The sequence below is a fragment of the Oreochromis aureus genome, linkage group 17 (assembly GCF_013358895.1).
Source record: "Oreochromis aureus strain Israel breed Guangdong linkage group 17, ZZ_aureus, whole genome shotgun sequence".
Lineage (NCBI taxonomy): Eukaryota > Metazoa > Chordata > Actinopteri > Cichliformes > Cichlidae > Oreochromis > Oreochromis aureus.
In genome coordinates this window covers 22,622,625-22,645,469 of record NC_052958.1, presented here as the reverse complement: position 1 = coordinate 22,645,469, position 22,845 = coordinate 22,622,625, and the positions used below count along the sequence as shown (strand labels likewise).

The following is a 22,845-nucleotide window of genomic DNA, read 5'->3' as shown; positions in this document are numbered from 1 at the left end:
TTTTCACTATTCATGAACAGGTTAGGTGCTGCTAACCGGTTAGCAGCAGGCCCTTCTTGCCTCCTCTTTCCCTACGGGTAGCCTGATCAGGCTGGTGAGACAGACTCTTCTCACGATCAGAGCACCTCCTCCTCCTCCTCCTCCTCCTCCTGAATCGGACTATCCAATGGGTGTTCTGGGCTCAGGCCCAGGGCCACACACACAGCCCAGGAAATGAAAGAGACAAGCAAATAAAGGAGCAGATTTTATCTTGAATACAGTACATGAGTCCATGTTACGTCAGCCTGCCCCCCACCTGCAGACTGAACTGTCATGTTTCTACTCGATGTAACTGACATGTGCTGATGGACCATGCCTGAAGCTTCACCTCAGACTGAGTCAGAGAAACCTACACGAGCTGATAGATGAGTGTCTCAGGGGGGCTGCACCTCTTTACTTTGAAACACAAATATTAGGTCGATGAAACGGACTCACAGACATTTCTCAAACAGAAAAGAAATCAGTTTAAATAAGTGATTCTTTTTTCTCCGCTGAGATTTGTCCCTGCACACAAACTGAGATGCTGCAGAGCACCGACTCAGAAACTGTAAATGAAATATTGCATAAATCAGTGAAGACGCACTCAGCTGGAAAACACTTGTAATAACATGCAGTAGCTGCAGAGTGAGGTCCTCGAGGTTAATCGAGGAACAAAATGATTTATCGGCGGCTGGTTTTCATGTCTCTGCTGCAAACTTCCTCCCTCCTCACCCGCCCCGCTCTTTAACAAACACTAACAGCCGCCGGTGAAACCTCAGGAGGACGAAACGCCGTCACAGCTGGGCCGACGCAGCCGGCAGAGGAGGATCTGGGTCTATTTGTCATCTGTAATCTAACGGATAGGTGTAGAAACGTCTGGGGAGCCGAGCGGAAAAAGTGAAGTTGAGCACAGGCTTTATTTATTTCTTTACCTCCCCACAGCAGGCCGGCGTTAGGCTGCAGCGCGGCGAGCGTGTACAGGCGTGTGAGGATAGTCAGATAGATAAATAGAGGCGGATTCATTCTGTATGCATTGCTTTTCACACTGGGGAAATTTACAAGCCGAGCGCTGATAGTTTCCAAATCAGCTGCAGCGAGGACGTCAGAGAGAGAGAGTACCGCACTGCACAGCCCCAACGACCCACCACGTCTGCCTCGTTTACACTTTACAACGCAAACTCATTCACTGCTGCTGCGTCTGAAGCCAGACTCAGTCTGCAGAGGGGTGGTCGCCAAGGGCGACCCCAACCACCACAGAAGTAACACCAGCGCAGAGCAAGAGGACGGAGCTTCTGCTTGATCTCCACTGTTACTGGGGTTAATGTTACACCACCTAAAATGCTTTCCTCTGTCGACTTTTTTCCGGTTAGAGGCACAAAGATCAGAGAGCAGGTTTGATCAACTGGTACCACAAATTGCAGCTCCTCTGACGTCCAGCAGAGGCTCCAACAGTAAGTCAGTCCCCGTAGACTCCCATGTTAAAACTTAAACATGTTTACAGCCTGATACAGAAAGTGGTTTATCCTTTATCGATAATTGTTTCATACCACACCTCTTTCAATTCTATTATGGCTTAAAGTTTGCATTATTAGGGGCGTGGCCTATTTAAGTGGCAGGTGGACTTTTGAATGTTGAGTCCAAAAGTCAATACAGGGAGTGCAGAATTATTAGGCAAATGAGTATTTTGTCCACATCATCCTCTTCATGCATGTTGTCTTACTCCAAGCCGTATAGGCTCGAAAGCCTACTACCAATTAAGCATATTAGGTGATGTGCATCTCTGTAATGAGAAGGGGTGTGGTCTAATGACATCAACACCCTATATCAGGTGTGCATAATTATTAGGCAACTTCCTTTCCTTTGGCAAAATGGGTCAAAAGAAGGACTTGACAGGCTCAGAAAAGTCAAAAATAGTGAGATATCTTGCAGAGGGATGCAGCAGTCTTAAAATTGCAAAGCTTCTGAAGCGTGATCATCGAACAATCAAGCGTTTCATTCAAAATAGTCAACAGGGTCGCAAGAAGCGTGTGGAAAAACCAAGGCACAAAATAACTGCCCATTGTAGGGATGTTTAGCTTATTTTAGAGTTTAGACATGTAGGAATGTTTAGTTTGCTTTAGAGTTTAGAAATGTGTTAAGATAGAATGTAGAATTATGGTAGAGACACTGACACTGCCCTCAATATAATAAAGGCCTGATTGTGTCGTGAGCTTAGAAGTAGATTTGTAACTGGATAACTGTGGTCTGGAGGGGAGATGGTATTTATGGCCCCTAGGAAGAGACACATACCCACAGTGTAGTGCTGGGCGATATGACGATATATATCGTGTGGACGATAGAAAAGTTTCTATCGTGCCATTTGTCTTCTATCGTTTCTATCGTTTCTAACCCGAATTTTACAAATTATTACATAAAATATATCATTAACCCTTTAAAACCGGTCGAGCAGGCAAACTCCGTTTTCCTAACTATTTTAAATCCCTGTAGAACTGTAACCACGTGGGTAGCGCAATAATGTTTTTTTTTGCATATGAAACGGTAGGAGTTGTACTTACATCTTATTCCATTAGCTTGCCCTAGGTCACGGTTTCCTTCCACATATAGCTTTGCAAAAATTGCATAAAAAGCACTTCCAGCAACAAAAACATAATATTCCAGACTTGCAGCAACAAAAACATAATATTCCAGAAACAGGCTTTGCCGATCCGACCAGCTGTTCATAACACTTCCTACGTTGGAATATAACTCAGCGCGAACTATCGCATGTCCGCCATTACTTGTCCGAAACCGAAGTGATGTCATTTTCATGAAAATGTAGTTTTTAAGCTTCAAAGCCTATGTTGGTGTTTTTAAAAGTCATGTTTGACTTTATGTTCTTCTGTATCGTTTCTGGGATGCTTAGAAGTCAAATTACACTGCTGTAAATCGTTCATTTTGATGCACATGCTGTGTTTTTGCAAATTTGCATTTATTTATTTTCATTTTTCCTGTAGTATATAAAAATTTGTGTATCTCAAAAATAAAACTATGAAGACACTCAAAATAAATCAATTTTAAGATAATAGCTCTGGTGGACTTGGTTCTATGGTAGGTCTTAAAGGGTTAAATAGCCTGTGCAAATATATTAATGTTGTCTTCTCACTTTACATACTCTTAACTTTATGCAAGAGAAAATAAAGTATAAAAAAAATGACATTTTTCGCAAAGAAACTCTGTCTTGTTGTTTTGCAACATGGTGCTGCTTTACGTGCACCCGGATTTGCGACATGCTTTACAGTAACTCAAAACAAAGACTGCACCCTCTCCACTCGCTGTTTAAAGACTGCATACTTTCCAGATGACCACAGGTCAGGTGGTATATCGTGATATATATCGTTATCGTGATATAAAATAATTCATATCGTGATAAATATTTTTTCCATATCGCCCAGCACTACCACAGTGTTTTAACTGATATACTCCCACACCTATATGCACACTCACTTACGGGCACGCGTATATCAGCTATGCACACACAGTCACTCACGAGCACTCACATAGACACGCGGGAACGCGCACATGTAGGCATTCACATGCTCGCACACACACAAGTAAAAGTAGGTAAACATAGCACTTAGTTTATGGCACCTCGTGAGAGGATTAGAAGGGGGTCACTTATACAAAACTGCATGTAACGGACAAAGGGGTTGAGATCTGCAGAGAAAGTCCGGGGTTCTGTACATCTCCCTTCTAGAAGGTATAATCAATAAGTGTGTATGAATAAAGGTATTGTTAAATTGACTACTGAGTCCCGGTGTTCTTTCTGGAAGTCTGACGAATATACGAACCGGGGTGAAACTGCTTTTTGCAACACCATGAACTGAGAAAAGTCAAGCGTGCAGCTGCCAAGATGCCACTTGCCACCAGTTTGGCCATATTTCAGAGCTGCAACATCACTGGAGTGCCCAAAAGCACAAGGTGTGTAATACTCAGAGACATGGCCAAGGTAAGAAAGGCTGAAAGACGACCACCACTGAACAAGACACACAAGCTGAAACGTCAAGACTGGGCCAAGAAATATCTCAAGACTGATTTTTCTAAGGTTTTATGGACTGATGAAATGAGAGTGAGTCTTGATGGGCCAGATGGATGGGCCCGTGGCTGGATTGGTAAAGGGCAGAGAGCTCCAGTCCGACTCAGACGCCAGCAAGGTGGAGGTGGAGTACTGGTTTGGGCTGGTATCATCAAAGATGAGCTTGTGGGGCCTTTTCGGGTTGAGGATGGAGTCAAGCTCAACTCCCAGTCCTACTGCCAGTTTCTGGAAGACACCTTCTTCAAGCAGTGGTACAGGAAGAAGTCTGCATCCTTCAAGAAAAACACGTGATTTTCATGCAGGACAATGCTCCATCACACGCGTCCAAGTACTCCACAGCGTGGCTGGCAAGAAAGGGTATAAAAGAAGAAAAACTAATGACATGGCCTCCTTGTTCACCTGATCTGAACCCCATTGAGAACCTGTGGTCCATCATCAAATGTGAGATTTACAAGGAGGGAAAACAGTACACCTCTCTGAACAGTGTCTGGGAGGCTGTGGTTGCTGCTGCACGCAATGTTGATGGTGAACAGATCAAAACACTGACAGAATCCATGGATGGCAGGCTTTTGAGTGTCCTTGCAAAGAAAGGTGGCTATATTGGTCGCTGATTTGTTTTTGTTTTGTTTTTTTGAATGTCAGAAATGTATATTTGTGAATGTGGAGATGTTATATTGGTTTCACTGGTAAAATAAATAATTGAAATGGGTATATATTTGTTTTTGTTAAGTTGCCCAATAATTATGCACAGTAATAGTCACCTGCACACACAGATATCCCCTAAAATAGCTAAAACTAAAACAAACTAAAACTACTTCCAAAAACATTCAGCTTTGATATTAATGAGTTTTTTGGGTTCATTGAGAACATGGTTGTTGTTCAATAATAAAATTATTCCTCAAAAATACAACTTGCCTAATAATTCTGCACTCCCTGTATGTGAAGTAAGTTATTATTTTCCATATACAGAACAGTATCATCAGCGTACATGCTGAATGCTGTCGCTCCTATTAAAGCTGCAAAGGTGAGTTCATGGTGGCTTCACTCATCTTTATTATGCATCGAGACAGTCCAGTTCATTCAAAACATGGCAGGCGCACAAACACCAAACCATGTTACAACATCTTTACTGTTCAGACAATTTGAAATGCCTTTCTCTGAGTTCTTACAGTAGTACTTGCTGTCTTATAATGGTGTGCTACCTGGTGGCAAGCTACTGAGCTGTAGTTAGGCTAAAATGAACACATTAGGACAAGGAGACAGAGGTTGAGGGTCTATGTTGAGGGTCCTGAACGGCAGAGACCATCACATGACATGAAGATGACGCTGAAAATGGAAACTTAATTAATTAATCTGCTGCTGTGTTCCTGATCTTGAGCTTCATATCCACATGAAGTCAGCTGAGAACGCCAGGACACCGTGAGCCCACTGGCTGTAGATACACCGAGAGTTTTTACAAACTTAAAGACGTGCTGCACATGAACATATGAAGAGCTCATAAAAAGCGGAAGAGACTGCTCTAAACACCAAGGGACAAAGAACTGCAGCACTTCAAAAAGATAAGAGCTTCATCCACCGCAGGAGATGCTCAGAAACACGATCGACACCATCCCCCAAAATATGAACAAGCAGCAAAAACTGCAAACTGTTTTTTGGCCTTTCTCCATGAAAGGCCAAAAAACAAAATACTATGAAAATGCTGTGTGTGTGTGTGTCTGTGTGTCTGTGTGTGTGTGTGTGTGTGTGTGTGTGTGTTGCTCACACACTAATATTTGGTTTGCAGGCTCATTCAGAAGACCCGCTGAATCTGAATGGCTGTTTTCTCCCCTCCTCCCCCCGAATGCAACAAAATGAAAACAAATGGCACCCCCTCCTCCCCTCCTCCTCACCCCCCATATTTACAGCCAGAGCATCTGTTCAAAATGCACACAAACACAGCCGGCTCTGCTTTCCTGTTAGCGTTTGGAGGCTTTCTGGGGAGAGCATTAGCGCTGTTTGGCTAACTCTGACAGGCTTCATCTCTCAAAGCCGCCACCGCAAAGCCTCGTGGGAAACGACGGCCACCTGTCCCGCAGCCTCATCGCCTTCCTCCCAGCGCCCTGCTGTCCAGTTCAGTCCAAAACCCAAAATCACAAATAACCCAGAGAGCAACACGACGCCTGAATCATCACTGAATAAATGCTGGTCATGCTAAAATAAGACTGATTTAACGTTGTCATGGTTATCGGGTACCAGGTGACAACAATGATGTTAAAGTTGGTGGTTTAAAGGTGAGATGCCCGAGGTGGCGCAGCTCTAGTGATGCTGGCTTTAATTTCTCACGCGAATAAATGCAGCTGGTTTACAATGTATGAAGTTATACAGCTGTGACTGTTTAAATGGCCATTATTAAACGACTCTATAATAGTAGTGACATTTAAAGTATCTTAACATAACCAATAACTTTAGATTCTAAAACAGTTACAAACAGGTAAAAACGAGGTTCTATTTAACCAAACAGTAATTTTAGGGGTGCTTTTAGGTTGTAAGGTAAGTTTAGGTAATTTTAGGTTGATGTTAGCAGGTTCCAGATCAGGCAAAGTGAAGCCACTGACAGCGATTCAAAACAAACTTTGATTTAATGAAGTAAATAAACTTGTTTTTAAACTGATGTAAAACAGTCTGTACATGTTAGTTTGGGTGAAATTAAAACCAGAAACTTTAAAAGAAAGAAAATGTGTAAAATGTTCAAGTCCAACGATCAAATTAAATTCTGAGCTTTTTGTTGCCTGGGAGAGAAAAAAACCCAAAAAAACCACTGATCTTCATGGAACGGCAGAATGAGCCCACAAATCTCTGAAGCTGATTTTGTAAAAAAGCAGACCTGATGTTCCTCATGTTCGGAGTGCAGCAGGCCCGGGCAGGCGAGCCCGAAGATGGATTCACGATGCTGACTGAGGTGTTGGAGAGGCCAATCAGAGGAGACAGTAGGTAACTATCTGAGGACTAGAGGAGGTGTGAGGAGGCGGGGAGGCTGGGGCTCAGAGACGAGGAGGAGGAGGAGGTGGTGAAGGGGGCCCTGTCCCTGGAGTGTCAGCAGCTGACTGCAGCGTGAAGCTGAAACATGCTCCGACATGCCGGTGTTCAATTAGCGGCGTGGCTTTCGTATGTTTGCAGCTCCAGCAGGAGAAAGAGCCACTTAGTTACAGAAAATGACTGCTGGAGCTTCAGTGAGGACGCCTGTGGACACAGTTTCTACATGTTAATTAATCGAAGCTCCTGGAAGCTCCATTTGCCAGCTGCTCTGACAAGTTTTAGAGAAATCAGATTTTATATTTACAGCAGTGCTGGGAGGAAAGCAGCAAGGCCCTCCAAGCTGTGACTAACCAGTAAACCCCATTATATACTAGTTTTACAGGTTATAAATACACAAAATCAGAGTTCTTTTATATCAGCCGACATTCCCAGTACAACCTCTCACAGCTGAAAAACATGGTATTGCCTTCACTTTCCTAATAGGCACATTAATCTCACCCCTGGGGTTCCTGTTATCAAAGTGTGCGTTAAAGTTTTTTTATATGAGAAATGTGGAGAAGATGTGAAGAACTAGCTTGTAATTTTAAATGTGATTATTCAGTCTTTGGTTTCTTATTTTCTGCTTAGATAACAGCTAAATGACTCACACAGGCCTAGAGATTGTTCAGTGACCACCCCTGCCCCCCAGCAAACTCGGGTCACCAGAAAAATGTGTATTCTCAATCAGGAAACAAAAAGTGTGACATAAACCAGAAACCAGAGTGTTTTTGTTTTAAAATGTGCTGTTTACAGCCATCAGGCATGACTTTTATGGTGAAGGTAAACATTCTCCATTTCCAGTTTGCAGACAAGCTAGCATCTTTCATGCAAACTGTGGCAACCTGCTGGCAACCGAAGCAATCACAGGGAAGTTATTGGCAGCACCCTTTGCAACCGATTTCATCCAGCAACCTCCAGCAGCCGCTCATACATTCCCGACAGCAACCAGTGGTTGCCAGATCACCAACAAGCCTGAGTGACTGAGGTCTTAATAACGTGGTTAAATGTGGATTTATGAATTTCCCTATTCAGCTAAGAAGCCACAGAGGTACAAATACTACTCAGACTATTAAAATATAAATACAGTCTTTTGGGATTATTTATCAGCTAAAAATAGAAAGATTTTTCACAACTTATAAACTGTTTTAAACTGCAGCTGGAGTTCCCCAAGGCTCAATCCAGGGCCTCCTTCAGATTGCTCAAATTATAAAGAAATTCAACTCAATATTATGTGAAAGATTAGGCTGTCTATCACAGCAGCCTAAGACTGAAAGAACTGGATTTGGCATTCATTTCGAGAAATGAGATGAATGTGAGAGTTGAGGTTTTATTTCTGTTCCATTTTGTTTCAAATATTTCTACACAGCCTCGACTGTTTTATTATTTTTTATCCAACCAGGGATGGGTTTGATGCAACGACTGCGCAGCAGAGTGCCAGTGCTCAGCACTACATTGCAGGTGTCACTGATCTGTTTGCAGGTCTACCCAGCTGTGTCCAGAGGCACTCTGGGCCCGCTGATGGTGCCATTTGGATTTGCACATTTATCAGGTGATGCCAGGCCAACCAAATGACGTGACATGTTACAGTCCATAAAGTCCAAAATGGATTTTACCCTCTGCAAAACATGTCCATGTTTGGCTTAAAGAGATGAGTCAATGTGATCTTTTTTGAGGGTTTAGATTCCCCATCAGGCCAAGGACAAGGCAAAGGAAGCGCTCGCTTTTAGCACTGCAGTAACAGTTTGAAATAGTGCTATAAACTCTGCATGTGGCTAAAAAACAAACCACTTGTTGGGCTTTTACCTTTCAAATGAACAAAAAAGATGGCAGGTGGAACAACTTCGAGTGCATTAGATTAAAGAAAGGATCCATTAAGACGCTGAATCCTGCCTGCATTTTACCTGGGTCTAAGTGGTCACTCATAGCAGGAGGCTTTTAAAATATCTTCTGCTTTTCAGCTGCTGCTATAGTTTCCATCCGCTTCCAGTTTTTGCCATCATGCATCAAACCCCGGAGGCGAGTGCTGAGAGGTGGCTGTTGATAGCTGGTGTCTAGCAGGTCGCTGTACAGAAACTGATTGAGTTTATGGAGCGGCAGACGTGGCGTTGCCTCTCAGTTTGCCTCTGGGAGCTGCAGATGACACACTGCCATTCATTTCTCCTCCGAACCTGCAGGGAGGACGACGCCGGCGTCCCACTCCATCTTCATGCTATCACACAACAAATTGCCTTTTCATTAGAAGCAGGTAAATGAAATTGTCTTTTCTCTCTGCTGCTGCACATGTGAGAGGGAAGTCGGCCATGTAGGGACTCAAAATCCATTACAGCCTCGACAGACTGAACTGCACATCATCGCCGAGGAGGGACACCACACTGACCATGTTATCTGTGATGAAGGAAGAAACACCTGGATGCCGTTACTTCCACACATCAGTGGATGTGTGCTGTTCACTGCTTCCTGAAACACTTCTGAAGAATGAAGTGACGCAGGGAGGGGATCAAACACTTCACTGTTTATGCCAAGAGACCGTTTGTCTAAATCTGTAGAGAATACAATACAAATACCCAGAAAGCAAACAAGCTTCTTCTTCCATTAGTATGTGTAGAATCTAAAGCAGGATTCATTAGGACCAGGATCAACAAACGAATCTTTTTTTTTTTTTTAAACTTAACGTACATCGTGAACTAGCCTCATCAGTCGAAGGTGCTCTGACCCTCATAATCTTCAAATGATTTCTTTAACTTTTAAAAAACTTTGCTTCTGGTCCTTTGCTGGTCTTCCACCTCCAGCTTTCAGTCTGAATTATATCAGCAGCTACTGCATGGACTTTGAAGTGAAGTCTTAATCCAGAGGCTGCACCATGATAGTGTCTAAACGTTTGTCCAGTGGTTTCTTTGGTGAGTAAGATTCATTGTTTTAGACTGTTTTAGGGGTTTTCCAGCATTTCAAATGTTAACAGACAGAGCAAGGCAGCCTCAACCAGCCTATAAGGGCCAGATGACTGGCGTCTTACACCATGTCATGAGGTTTGGACCAAGTCTGGCCCACAGAGGTTTTGCACCAAGTTATTTATCCTCGCTGGCTTAAACAGGTTTCAGACTGGTCTCAGACTGGTTTACCGCTTGATTCTGGGTATTTAAGAATTTAGGTCTAAATTTAGACTTTTAGACCTACTTTCAAGTTGTTTTAGACTAAATTTGAAGTTTGTTTTAGACTTGATTTTGAACAGGCTAGTTTTGAAATTTGTGCTCAGTTTAGGGGTTTTATTTGATTTTGAGTGCATCTTGGGCTAGGTTTAGAGTGGTTCTGGAAATGAAGATGAACTAAATTCAGGCTTAAGTTTCGACTTTATTTTGAACCGATTTTGAACTGGTTTAAAGATTGATTTGTGGCAGGGTGCAGACTAGTCTTTGCCCGAGACTGATTTGCACTCAGTGTTTATTGTTAAATCACTCCTGCTAAACATTAGCATGTTTCAACTCATTTTCACCTTGAGCCGTCTTTAGACCAGGGTTTACATGGTTTGAAGATTAATTTCAAACCTGGTAATGGACATGAGCGAAAGAAACATCCTTGTCAGTATAGTTCCACACCTTCAAATCTTTAATCCGCTCTGAGCAGCCAAACTCTTATCTGCAGGCCCTTGAGCAGCTGCAGATCGAAAGCACTGTGGGTAAAAGGCACCTGAGCAGTGCCGGTAACATTTACAGCCTCACCTCTCTGCCCAACACGCTGCTGCTGTTTTCATGCATGAAAAACAGAAACATGAGAAAAGAAGATGTGCTTCTTTCCAATATAAAGTAATTCACTCCTCTTAGTCAAACGCTCTTGCACATTTCTCCGGTGCATTACATCATTAAGTTTCCCTCAGTCCTGTCAGCATCAGAAAATCTGCTCTCTGCCTCTTTGCTGTGCCTCTGTGCTGGCTGAGAATCACTGTAAAATGGCGGATGCAGAAAAGAAGCTCTCTTTGATTTTCAGGTACTGAACCCAAAACGTTTGGCTGCTCTCCACAGGAAGAACAAAAATAGCCGTCCAAAAACAAGCCAAATGGTTCCTGGAATCCACTGAACATCCTGACTCGCCCTTTTTAAAACTGTTCCAGTGTTTCAGGTTCAAAGTCTGCATTTTCATCCTGAGCTGTGGGACAAGGTTCTGACTAAAATCAGGCTTTTGTACTCCACGTTCAGTTTTCTAACAATTCCTTCAGCCTTTGATCATTTCCCTGTAATGTTCCCGTACATAATGTTCCACAGGCTTCCAATTTTCACTGTGAACACTCGTAAGCAATTTTCTGACTCAATCTCAGTCCTCCTGATTTGTCTTTCAGAGAATTTCTCGTTAGAAGCCAGAAAGCTTTAACTGCTGTTAGAGGAAATGTGAGTACAGGAGCAGCAGAACAGCAGCAGCAGCTAATTTTAGGGTTTACGTGACATTAGACTGATGCAGAAAAAACTATCAAAAGGTCAAATCAATCAGTAAAACAGGAAGGGCTGCACAGCAAGCAGAGAGCTGTGTGCATAACAACCTCAAATATGAAAAACAATTAAAGCTCATTTATTCATCTATACTGGGGGATGCATCTTTCAATTAAATTAAAAATAATTCCTTTTTACACAAAATCATAACTTGGTTTTAAAGTAGTTTTCAGCAGAGCAGATTTTTACTTTGTTTAAGTCTTCGTTTGAGCTTGGTTTGATTTGGTTTAGAATAGTTTGTGGCTTTTGGTCCATTTTTGGCCTTTGTTTAAAATGTTTTTAGACTTGCTTTAAAACTCAGTGGCATTAAATTTGGGCTTTGTTTCAGACTGATTGTGGGATTGTTTCTGGGCAGATCTGGACTTCAATTAAGACTGAATTTGGTGTTTGTTTTGGACTATTTTGAGTTTTAATTATTGGCTCTGAACTTGGCTTAGAGTGGTTGTTGGACCGTTGGTTTGGGGTTGATCTTGGGCTTGGTTTAGATTGGATTTGGCTCGGTATCTTCTATGTCTTGATGCGATCTAGACTGACTCCACAATGTTCAGATCAGGATTTTGTGTGTCAAACCATCTGTAGAAGGACTCATTGTTCCGCTTATAGATGAAGATGGCTATTTCAGACTCTGGTTAAATGTTTGGGGCTCGTCCTCTTGCCACCACCTCATACTTATGCACAGGGCTGTATGTTTACTGTTGCCGTCCTCAAAGCTGATAAAAGGCAGAAAAAGAAGAAACTGCATCCCTGTGAGGCGTTTGCTGCAGCGTCTGGGCATCAGCATTCATGCCTTCATGTTTTATAGACTGAGTTTCATCAGAGACACTCAGGCCTGCAGCCCTGCTTCAGTCAGCAAACAGCATCTGCGTCGCCATCTCTTTATTTTCATGCAAGCACAAGCCTTGTTATATTTGGCATGTTGCTACGGAAACTAGCTTTCGTTTAAGGACCACAGTTGCCTCTTCCACGAAGACAAACTCAGGTAAAGAAAAAGCTTTTGTCACATTACAGAGCCAACAAAGAAGGAAAAATCTGGCAAGCAGGTCATTATTTTTCATTAAGCAAAGGCGCACAGTAATCAGTCTGCAGGCAGGCATTCAGCTGACCCTCACAGAAACACACCCAGGGCTACGAGCACTTACACAGTCCTCCCAAATAACAGGGCGCCTGAAGGCAGCCGCGCCACTTCAGCTTGCTCCAAATAATTGGGTTAATTTAGCCGTTTAGTGTGATGACGCCTCAGGACGGCGCCCAAAAAGTCCACAGCAGCTCCAACCAAAAACTACAAACTGAAGCAGCAGCAGCAAAAGCAGCTCTGCTTCCCTTTATCTCCTTCTCTGAGGCCTCTCTGTCCAAACCCCATTTATTTTTAATTGCTTTTCACAGTTTGTCCGCATCTTTGTTTACGTCTCTGCGACGTCCGATAAGCCGGCACAATAATGGCAAATTAATTTGACTACATTCACCGAGGTAGCAAAAATGTCAGCCTGTAAAATGAAACTCATGAGCAGTGATTCTTCTTCCTCGTCTTCTTCTCCTCTCAGCACAAACATGAGCTCATTCTGCTGCTTTCATTAGTTTTCTGTGCACATTTCCATTCGCCGGCCTGCCTGCAGAGCAGCTGGGGTGCCTGGCAGCCTCCATGTAAACACAATGCATGTCAGAGGGCACAGAAGACGCATCGCGGCGCCTCAACAAAGTCCCACAGAGGACTGAAACAAGTCTGTGAGAGCCACTGAAGTGATTCTCAGGAGGGGACTGAGCTCATTTCACCTAAAACACCTGCAGAGGGCTGAAAAAATGGCCGCCTCCTCCTCTTTCATAGGTTTGTCATTTTCATAGAGAGCTGAGTTTTAGCATCCAGCATAGCACAAACATATCTTCTGTACCTACTTTTGGCCATACAGCATGCCAGTACACTCCTCTTTAAGACCCTGTCTTTTTAATCATGTGACTCTCCTCTGTGTCCCAACATCAGTAAATTGAAGAAACTCGATTTCTGCTAAACTTCTAAACACTCTAACTACCCATAACCTTCATCACTGTCACATGAAGCCAACAGCATCTTAAACCAAGACCTCCTTTCTCCAACCACAACCAGCCAAACTTGCTTTGTTTGGATGCAGTTTTTAGTGGCTGAACTGAGGCTTTAACAGCTCGTGTTTTTCTCCTCTTCGGGCCAACTCTACATCCCATCGCTGCCTTTCACCCATCACTCATGGCGACCTTGTAGAGAAAAAACAAATTAAAGTCCCATTTATTATGCGGTACTCTTTGTTAGCGCCTGACTGCCAGTGCAAGGACGCCCCCACCTCTCCCTTTTGACTAAATTTAACCCCAAACTCCAACTGCTCCACCTGACACTCTATTTGGCTTGTTCTGATCAACAGTTTGTGGGTTTTAGTAGCTGATAGTTTGTCTTTTCCTGCAGGAAGAAGACAAACTGGCCTCGCTCTCTGCTCCTTTTTCTTCCCTCTGTTCTGACACCCAGATCATCTACGGTTGTAAATCCTCGTCTCCGCTCGCACTCACACAGAGATGAATAAATCAAAACGGTCATTTTTCATTCAGGAGTTCAGCGGACACGCATCAAGAGCACTTCTTCTACCGGGTCGCCCTTCATCTCAAGGTTGTCCTCAACAGCCTTTAAACAAACACAAACCGCATGAAGTGTTTCAATCCTTCAGCACTAAATGCTCCCATCTCACAAAGAACCTCTCAGAATATAAAAATAAATAAATAAAGAAGGTAATAGTCTAAATGTTTGGACACAGAAAGACCAAACCAGGGCTGTGAGAAGCGGATTTAAACCTGGATGTTTCAGTTTCAGTTAATCACAGGAAAAAGAAAAACGTGTGTTACAGACTTCAGATGTAACACCAACTCCAGATGTTTAAAAAAAGGTTTATAGAATGTAAAATGTGAGCAACAAAATCATTTTGGTTTGACTGGAGTTAGCCTCAATTATAGCTTAGAAAACTACTGATGTTAAAAACAAGCACAATAAGCATTTTTAGAGTTTAGAACTTGGATTTGAAATGTTTTTGGCCTAATTTTGGGCTGTGATTTGGACTAATTTGTCATTTCATTAAAAACTGAATTTGTGAGCCAGATTTGAACTGCTTTAGGATTAAGATATTGGAATTCATTTGATCTTGGTTTTACTGAACTTCAGACTTGGTTTTGGACTAATTTAGGGCAAGATTTAGAGTAGAGTAGTCTGAGACTTCATTTAGTGTCGAACCTAATTGCTGGAAAGGGCTGAGCTTGGCTTGAAGCTGCTTTGGAGATGGGCACTGGGTTTGTTGGTGGTTTGTTGATTTAAAAACTGAATTTAGGAGCAAATTTGTGTTTGGTTGGTTTAGACCGGTTTTAGATGTGGCTTCACAAAATTGCTGCAGTTCCTGTTAAATGTTTATTTGGGACCATTTTCAGTGGCATATTTGATCTAGTGGACATTACAGGAACTGCAAGCATTTGCTAATTCTTCATTTGTCAGCAATGCTGTGCTTGGGACCAAATCTTGTCTAACTTTGGATTTAATAATAATAAGAAAAGTGGAAAATAAAGTCTGACTTGAAAGTGTAAATGAAATGCAATATAAATGTGGCCTTTGATTTCAGAAAAAATATATTTAATATTTCCAATTTTTAAAATTTTTTCTTAATGTAAAAACATAAATAAACTAATGAAGTAATTTAAATTGAGGTACAGTTGATCTTGACTCATCTCAGTTTTCTTTTAATGATATGAAGCATAATATGATTCATCTGTTTCTGTTTTTGTTGAGTCTCTTTAATCCAAAGCAAACATTGCAGCTCTATCCAGCATTCAAAGGGCTTTCTTCTTTGAGGCGTTAAGTGTACATTAAGTACACATTCAAAGATCTGTAAGCCTTCACACCATCGACCCTCACGGCTCCACTGAGTTTCATGAGAATAAAGTTTGATTGTTGTAAAAAAGAAATCCAATAAACTCAGTGCAGTGATCCCTCCAGAGCACAACAGCCCGATGAAACCCTGACTTTGTGACTCAGTTGCTGCACACGGCTGCATTCAAGGCCATTTCTGAGGCCTTCGCTGTGAATATTCAAAGAAACTCTCCTGCCTTTATTCTTTGGTCGACCATTTCCTGTTTAGTTTCCAGGCAACTTGCCTTCACATTTTCACACTCAGGCGTGATTAAGCAAACATATTATTCTCCCTCTGAAGGCCCATCAAACACATTTTAATTCCTTGCATGCAGCTTTTTATCCGGTGAGAAACACTCACTGCTTCTGCTAAACCAAGTCCAGTGCTGAAGGTGAAGAAGAAGACAGCGCCCTGCAGCCTAGCGAATCTGTCAGAAAATGGTCTTGGCAGAGGAAAGGTGACGCATTCGCAGCTTTAAATCTGGGCTCAACGTGGGAAATCCCTCCTTTTCAGTTTTAATCACCATCATCAGCCACTTACACAGCAATAAGCTGTCATGTTGCTTTATGTTTGCATCTGTGCGCCATTTTCCGGAGCGAGGCCGGCTTGTACAGCTGTGTTCCCTCCCAGTGAGCAGCACTTTATTTACACACACACATTTAAAGGCATGGCAGGGCTATTAATAGCGAGGCAGCCCTGATCTCTGCTTTGTGAGGAGACTGCATACGAACCATGCCATCTTCTGGCTACAGCAGAAAGAGGAGAAATGGAGAAAGAGACAGAGCGAGAGAGAGAGAGAGAGAGTAATCACTGCCGACATCCAGCCGGCATGGAAGTAGAAGCAGAGATGCTGGGTGCTCTCAGACGATAAGGAAATAGAAACTCGGGGAACAAGTGTTCGTCCAACAGCATCTTACTCAGAAGCACCCCTCTGAAAACCAGCTGGATAAAAATCAGACACAACGGAAGCCAATCAGAAACCTCCACAGAAACCAAACACATCTGCAGTGATGGTCCGATTAACATCAGTGTGGATGGTTGTTTTCTGTTTCAAGTCAGCTTCACTTACACATAAATGTCGGCATCATCAGCATAGAAGTTTTCCACAATTTACAAACATTTGCTCCATTGGACAAGTCCAGTGGAGCAAACGTATGCAGTTAGGGCGACATATCAAATCATAATAGTTTTTCTTTGCATTGAAGAGGATCAAGAATATGTTGTCAAGTAGGAAATTCTGGACTAGTAAGTAAACTAATTTATTAGAATTTCATCCATTAATGCAGTGTGGTCAGTAAATTCTGCTGTGTCCAGATAGCTGCTGTTAGTGGGTTATTTGATAAAAAATAAACACTGCAAGGCCTTTAAGGGGGTAGAACATGGATACCAATGCTGTTTGCAACAAGTAGCAAGTCTCTGCTTTAATTCCTGTTTGTTCCCATTCCCAGTTTCCTTGTATTTGCTGTCTGTATCCACCGCCCATTAAATGTGCCAAAAAAAGGTGTTAAATAAAACCACAAACCTATTCACATTTCACATTTGTGATAACACTATATAATTAGTACCAAATGAAAGACACCGTCAGGGATTTGTCTGCGTTTCTGACTTTTCCCAATGATTTTCACATAAATAAAATATTTGTGGAAAGTGGGATTTCATTCACTCAAGAACAAAACATATTTTTGTTTACTAAATGAACAAAAAAAGCAATAAAATCCACGTAGTGATTCAACTATACTCTACCTTGGGGCATTTCTCCAAGGCTGCAGCTAACAGCAGGATATTTATGAAGAAAAGTATCTGACAGAAGCTGAATAAACTGTCACCATCACATAAAAACATAAACACGTGATGATCTGAAGGAGGATTTATACTCCCAAAACACAAGAGATTCTGCACTTAAGCTGTAATACAGACATTATACACCAAGTCTAATTTATGATTTTTTTCTTTATCCCTAAACCTGAGCAACGAGTGAAAACAAGCAGCCACGCAAGTGCCAATCACAAAGATTAATATCTGTGAACAGCAGGATCACCTTTGGACTAGTCACAGTTGTTTTTTGTGTGCTTACTGCAAACGGACACAAACACAATCCCAGGAATTCCACATAATGTGTTCATCTACCATAGCATCCATCACCAGGAGCACAGCACTACCTCAGAAAATCAGACCATCTGAAACTTTAGACTTTTTAATTTGTAGGTAGCAGCATCATATCTACTCTTTGCTAGAACGGATGTGACAGATGATGCCCTTCTTCAAACTCGACTCTAACCACACCGCTGAGGTCTGATGTCACTTTGCATTGATAAAATATGTCCACACAGAGATATAAATGCCATAAACAGTACCTCAAACCACCTCCTGCTGCAGCATGTGTGGTGAGGCCTTTTTGGATTTCTGGGTCTCTGTACTATCCCAAGTTTCCTGTAACCATCCTTGCTTCCAGCAGCCATTTTGTTTCCGGCCTGTTGAAGCAGTGTTAGTGTTCTGAGCCTCCTCCTGCTCCTCCTTTCATCCACCTGCCCTCCGCCGGCTCTGACGCCTCCCCTGACAAACATCGTGTTCTCCGGTCAGATCACCTGGTTCCCCCGAACCTTTCCAGCTGGAGCTCTGACTCACAGGTCAGCGTAACGGCGGCAGAGAGAGCGGCGGCTGATATTTTTAGTGAGTGACTCAGACAGACACATCTCTCTTTTCTCTCCACGCTTTTGACTTAACGTCTTTGCAGAGCGGCTGAGCTGTAATGAGCGAACACAGGGAGGATTTGCAGCAGGATGAAAGGAGCCGCTCGCCGCTGGATGGAGTGTTTTCATGCTCAGCTCCATCAAAGTTACAGCCCCTTCTTTTGTTTCACTTTAAAGGGCGAAGAAACAAACTGAACTGTCACGTGTGATGAAGGCAGATTTGCAGATTTATTCTCTGAAATGCCAGCAGCCAGAATTAGACGTTAATCCACACCTGCAGGAGGTGTTGACAACTGAACAGCACACCGAGCACAAATCAAACCCACATCTACAGAAAGAGATTATGAGAGTTCATTTGAAGAGATTATTTTATGGCAACAAAAAACAGCTAATTACAGCCTGACTGGGAAGAATGATCAGAAAGGTCTCGGGTTCACTTTGTCCTCCAGAAGCTGCTAAACAATACTGAGAACATCAGACTGTTCAAAAATATGTTCCAGGAAAGTGCATGGCTGCAGGGTGATTTAGCATGTTTTAAAGTCTTAATGTTAGCTTTCTGGATGCTGCAAAATAGGTTTTTGGAGTCCAAAGTGAGGATGGTAGGATGAAAGTGTTAAGCTGTTGGTGAACAAACTGTATCCACAGGCGAAGAGAGCTTCACACAGACACCTGCCAAATATAATCCTACAACTGGAGCTCCGCCTTCCTGGACAGTCTGCTAGTACAATAACCTCACAGCAGCCATATTATTGGTCACATGATTAAAAATGTTCCAAAAGGCTCCAACAGCACAAACACTCTCCAGAGGTCCAGTTCAGGGACTTCAATTAGCTCAGGTAAAGCCTAGCAGACAGCTAGCAGCCACAGCCGCCTGTCAGGTCAAATAGGCCACACCCCTTATAATACAACCTTTAAATTTGCTATAGAGACCAAAATAGTTTGTGTACCAGAGTGTAAACATGTTTATTTCTGCTGTAAAGTTTCAACATGAGAGTCTATGAGGAGTGCCTCACCACTTGAGCCCCTGCTGGACGAACAGAGGAACTGCAGGTTTTTGTGCTTCATGTTGCAGTTGCTTGGGTGGTGTTACCTTCAGGGTCACTAAAATCTGAGAGTGGTGCCCCTCCACAAAGTATGGAGATAAGAAAGTTCAGATGCACCTCTCATACAGATCACTCCAATAAAGCACAGCAAGCTGGAATGATTATCTAATTAACTGGTGACAGTTTTTAATGGTTTACCTGGACATTTAAACCAACCTTTATCCAACAAGGTAGTGAAACTTAACCAGCTTCCACAACCCAGCAAGGTTAGTCATACAGCAACCTCCATGATGTTAATAAACAGAAAACAGAAATATCGTTCAAATCTGCAGACACTCCCCTTTCAGGATCTTTTGCAGAGAGCACCTCGTCTTCAGCTATCAGCTCCATATCTAAACCAGCATGCGACCAAAGAGCAGTCTGAATTAATGCAGCAGACACGTGCGTTTAAACCAGATTATTTTGGGTTTATCTGAGACGCCTCACAGAACACTCTCACACTTTTGAGGCTGTTCATTTTCCTGACTGCTTTGCTGCCTGCAGACACCCAGCAGATTCATTTCACTTTCAAAGAACTTCTTTGACAGTCGGGACGCTCTGTCAGTGTTAGCTAGTCGGTGAGCCTCTGGGCACCCAGCCACAATAACAAATCTGGATATCAGTGCAGAATTAGCGAGTCGGGTCTGTTTTACAGTTCTGTGAGTGTACCTTTGTGACTGAAGCCCATTCTCACTTCAAAGCTCCGAGACTTTGGAGGCACAAACGTCCCCAACTTTGAAGCCGATCGGGAAGACTGCCAAGCAGCGGCTGACAGTGGGAGGGGTCTGGATGAAGGCTGAGAGCCTCCCCGGAGGCTCCTCCACTACTGCACGAAAGAAAACACTCGACTTCAAAGCACAGCTGAAACTCACCATCTTCACTGCCTCCACCATGCAAATCAGAGAGAGCAGAGGCTTCACCTTTCACATCTGGAGGCTCAATGTGCACTCCTGCCTATATTCATATGTTTGCAGAGCCTGTCTAAGATGCCACACATAGGCCAAAGTCTTCATTGTTAATTCTTTGCTTCAGAACGGTTCATGGGTTAGGACGACCCACGTTTGGAAAAACAGACCAAAGTATCGACCAGCAAAGTAGCTGAAAAGAAGAAGAAGGAAAAAAAAAAGATCAATATGAGGTTTTTAGAAGGTCTTCACCTCTGTTATATCACCAAACTCCTTTGACAAATAACAGCAATTTCACTCTGCAGGACTGCGCTCTTCAGTGATGTTTAGGATTAGTTCAGTGGATCCAGGCAGCAGCAAAGCAGAACTTCTGACATGTTTTAGGGTACAGTTACTGTTTTTGTTAATGGAGTCTGGTGGTGATTTTAAAAGCTTCATAGTTGGAAAAGCAGTTAAAATATTTTCAATAAAGCGAACTGTGTTCACTGTTCCCAATGCAGGGTTATGTGGGTCCATTTAACATTACAACGCAACAGAAGAAAGGAGTGGGAGTGCGCCTGAACGTTAATGAAGGGCACCGTTTTTCTGAGCTGTGGCCACCTCCAGGTTCCTCTGAAGGAGTCTGACAAACTAACACCATTTACCTTCACCAAACCAGGACCTAGAACTGGGTCTAACCTAATGGCTGCTCCAAAAGTTAAAACCACGTAATTTACCCAAAGTTCAGCTGCCTTGCATTCAATCCTGAAACCTGTTGAAATGTGGACCAGAACTGCCACTCTCCAGCATGCCAAAATCCCCGTGTCATGTCCATACAATCTGTCCCAAAAAAACAAAACAAACAAACGGGCTATCCAGCTTTGCCCAGGTCAGCTTGGCTGTCTTCATACTGATACTCAGGTATGCAGTATACACCCTCCTCTGTCAGCTGCTGGATAGCATCCTTGAGAAACAGGGTCTGTGCAGAAAATCCCAGAGCTGTACATCTTGAGAGCACTGCCAAAGTTCTGTATGTTTCCATTTGTTCCACGTTCATAAAGCTCCAGGCGATGCAAATCTTTACTAAACAATGTGTGCAGATAGCTATATTTATTCTGTCCTAACAGATATGTGTTTGGTTGTTAAAGTGAATTGAAGTCGTGTTGCTCGCAGGTAGCTGGATCTGTCGTGAACACTGATGATTGTTCCTCTTGAAGAGAAATGAAAGGTTTTGTTATTAAGAGCTCAGGCAGAGGTAAACTCAGCCGGCAGGATTGCATGTGGAAACGGGGGAAACTCTCCGTGGCATTAAGTCTTTACTGGGCCGCTTTCCAAGGCGATGTTTGTGTCACTGCTGCTTTGATTAAAGGGATTTTCAAAGCTTATATTCCCCACAAACTAGGAAGGCATTATCAGTATTAAAGCAGCGATGCCTTGAGCTATGCTGAAGATCTGTGGATGAGATCAGATTGGAGAGGGATGGCAGGATTAGACGCACAGAGGCGTAGACCTGACAGCTCATCACAGCTTAACAGAGGCATGATCCCCAAGACACCGCCGATATCCCTCAATCTCCTGAATATCTGGACCCGAGACCAGATCTACACTGTAGGAGGGGAGGAGTCAGCATGCATTTTTCAGGAAAAGTTTCCCCTTAAATACACCAGCTGCCCTAATCTGAAAGTCAGACACAAAACGTGTTTGATCACTACCAAGACCAAGCTCAGGGGAGTATACAGCTGGGAGTCTCAGGCAGCCTTAACAGAGATGTCCGGACCTTCCTGTCCCCACCTGAGCACCTCCTTCAGGTATTCTGGGGGGGACACCGAGCAAGCCTAGAGATATTATCTCTCCCACCTGTCCTGGGTCTGTCCTGCTTGTTAATTCTGATATTATTACTCATCTCTGGGTCCAAACCTCTTCTTCAAGCTCCACAAACAAACTCTGAGGCACCGCTGAGAGTTAAAAACAGTCCAAATTATTTTGGTTCAGTTCCTGTTACAGCAAAGATGAAGAATGGAGGTGCGGCAATGGATCACGTGATGTTTATTGCCGTCTTTATGGTCATCATCTGGCGGAAGTAATGAAAAAAACAACCCCGTGACCTTTCACAGAGAAAAGGAGACCATGGAGGAGGCGGAAGGCACCGCTGAGACTTCACGCTCTCAGAAAAAACACTACACAAGTCAACAACAAGTGGAGATACCTGCACCAAGGAGACCCTCACCTCCACTGCAGAAAGGCTTGGCCTGTCTGGGACTCTCTGTACAAAGTCACTGGTAGACTTTGACCATTAGTTCACGTCTTATTATCATCTTCTTTGAGTCCATCAGTTCTCACTGATTAAACCTGTGCCTTATTATCACTCCTGCACTGTGTTACTGTTTGGAAAACATAATTAGGTCAATTCAAAAAAGTCAAATGCGAACGAGCATAGAAACTGAAATCTGTGGCGCGCAGCAAGGTTTGAAGTATTATTATTATTACCCGAGCTTTATTATCCTTCCAGGCTGAGTTTAGCTGATCTTTGTTTCCCTTCTCAGTCCTCATCAGGTCAGTGTTTCTGCTTCCTTTTGTTCATAGGTGTCTCTGGGTTCTCCTGCTGGCTCCTTGTGTTCTGAATTTTTTCCTTTGGTCTGATTTTTCATTTTTTGTTATA

At 43.0% G+C, this 22,845-nt stretch overlaps 1 protein-coding gene across 2 annotated transcripts in view; it reads right to left on the bottom strand.

Annotated features, from left to right (window-relative positions):
- The window catches only part of phf21b (PHD finger protein 21B), a 90,523-nt gene that overhangs the window by 44,946 nt on the left and 22,732 nt on the right, over positions 1 to 22,845 (bottom strand). The window lies entirely within an intron of this gene.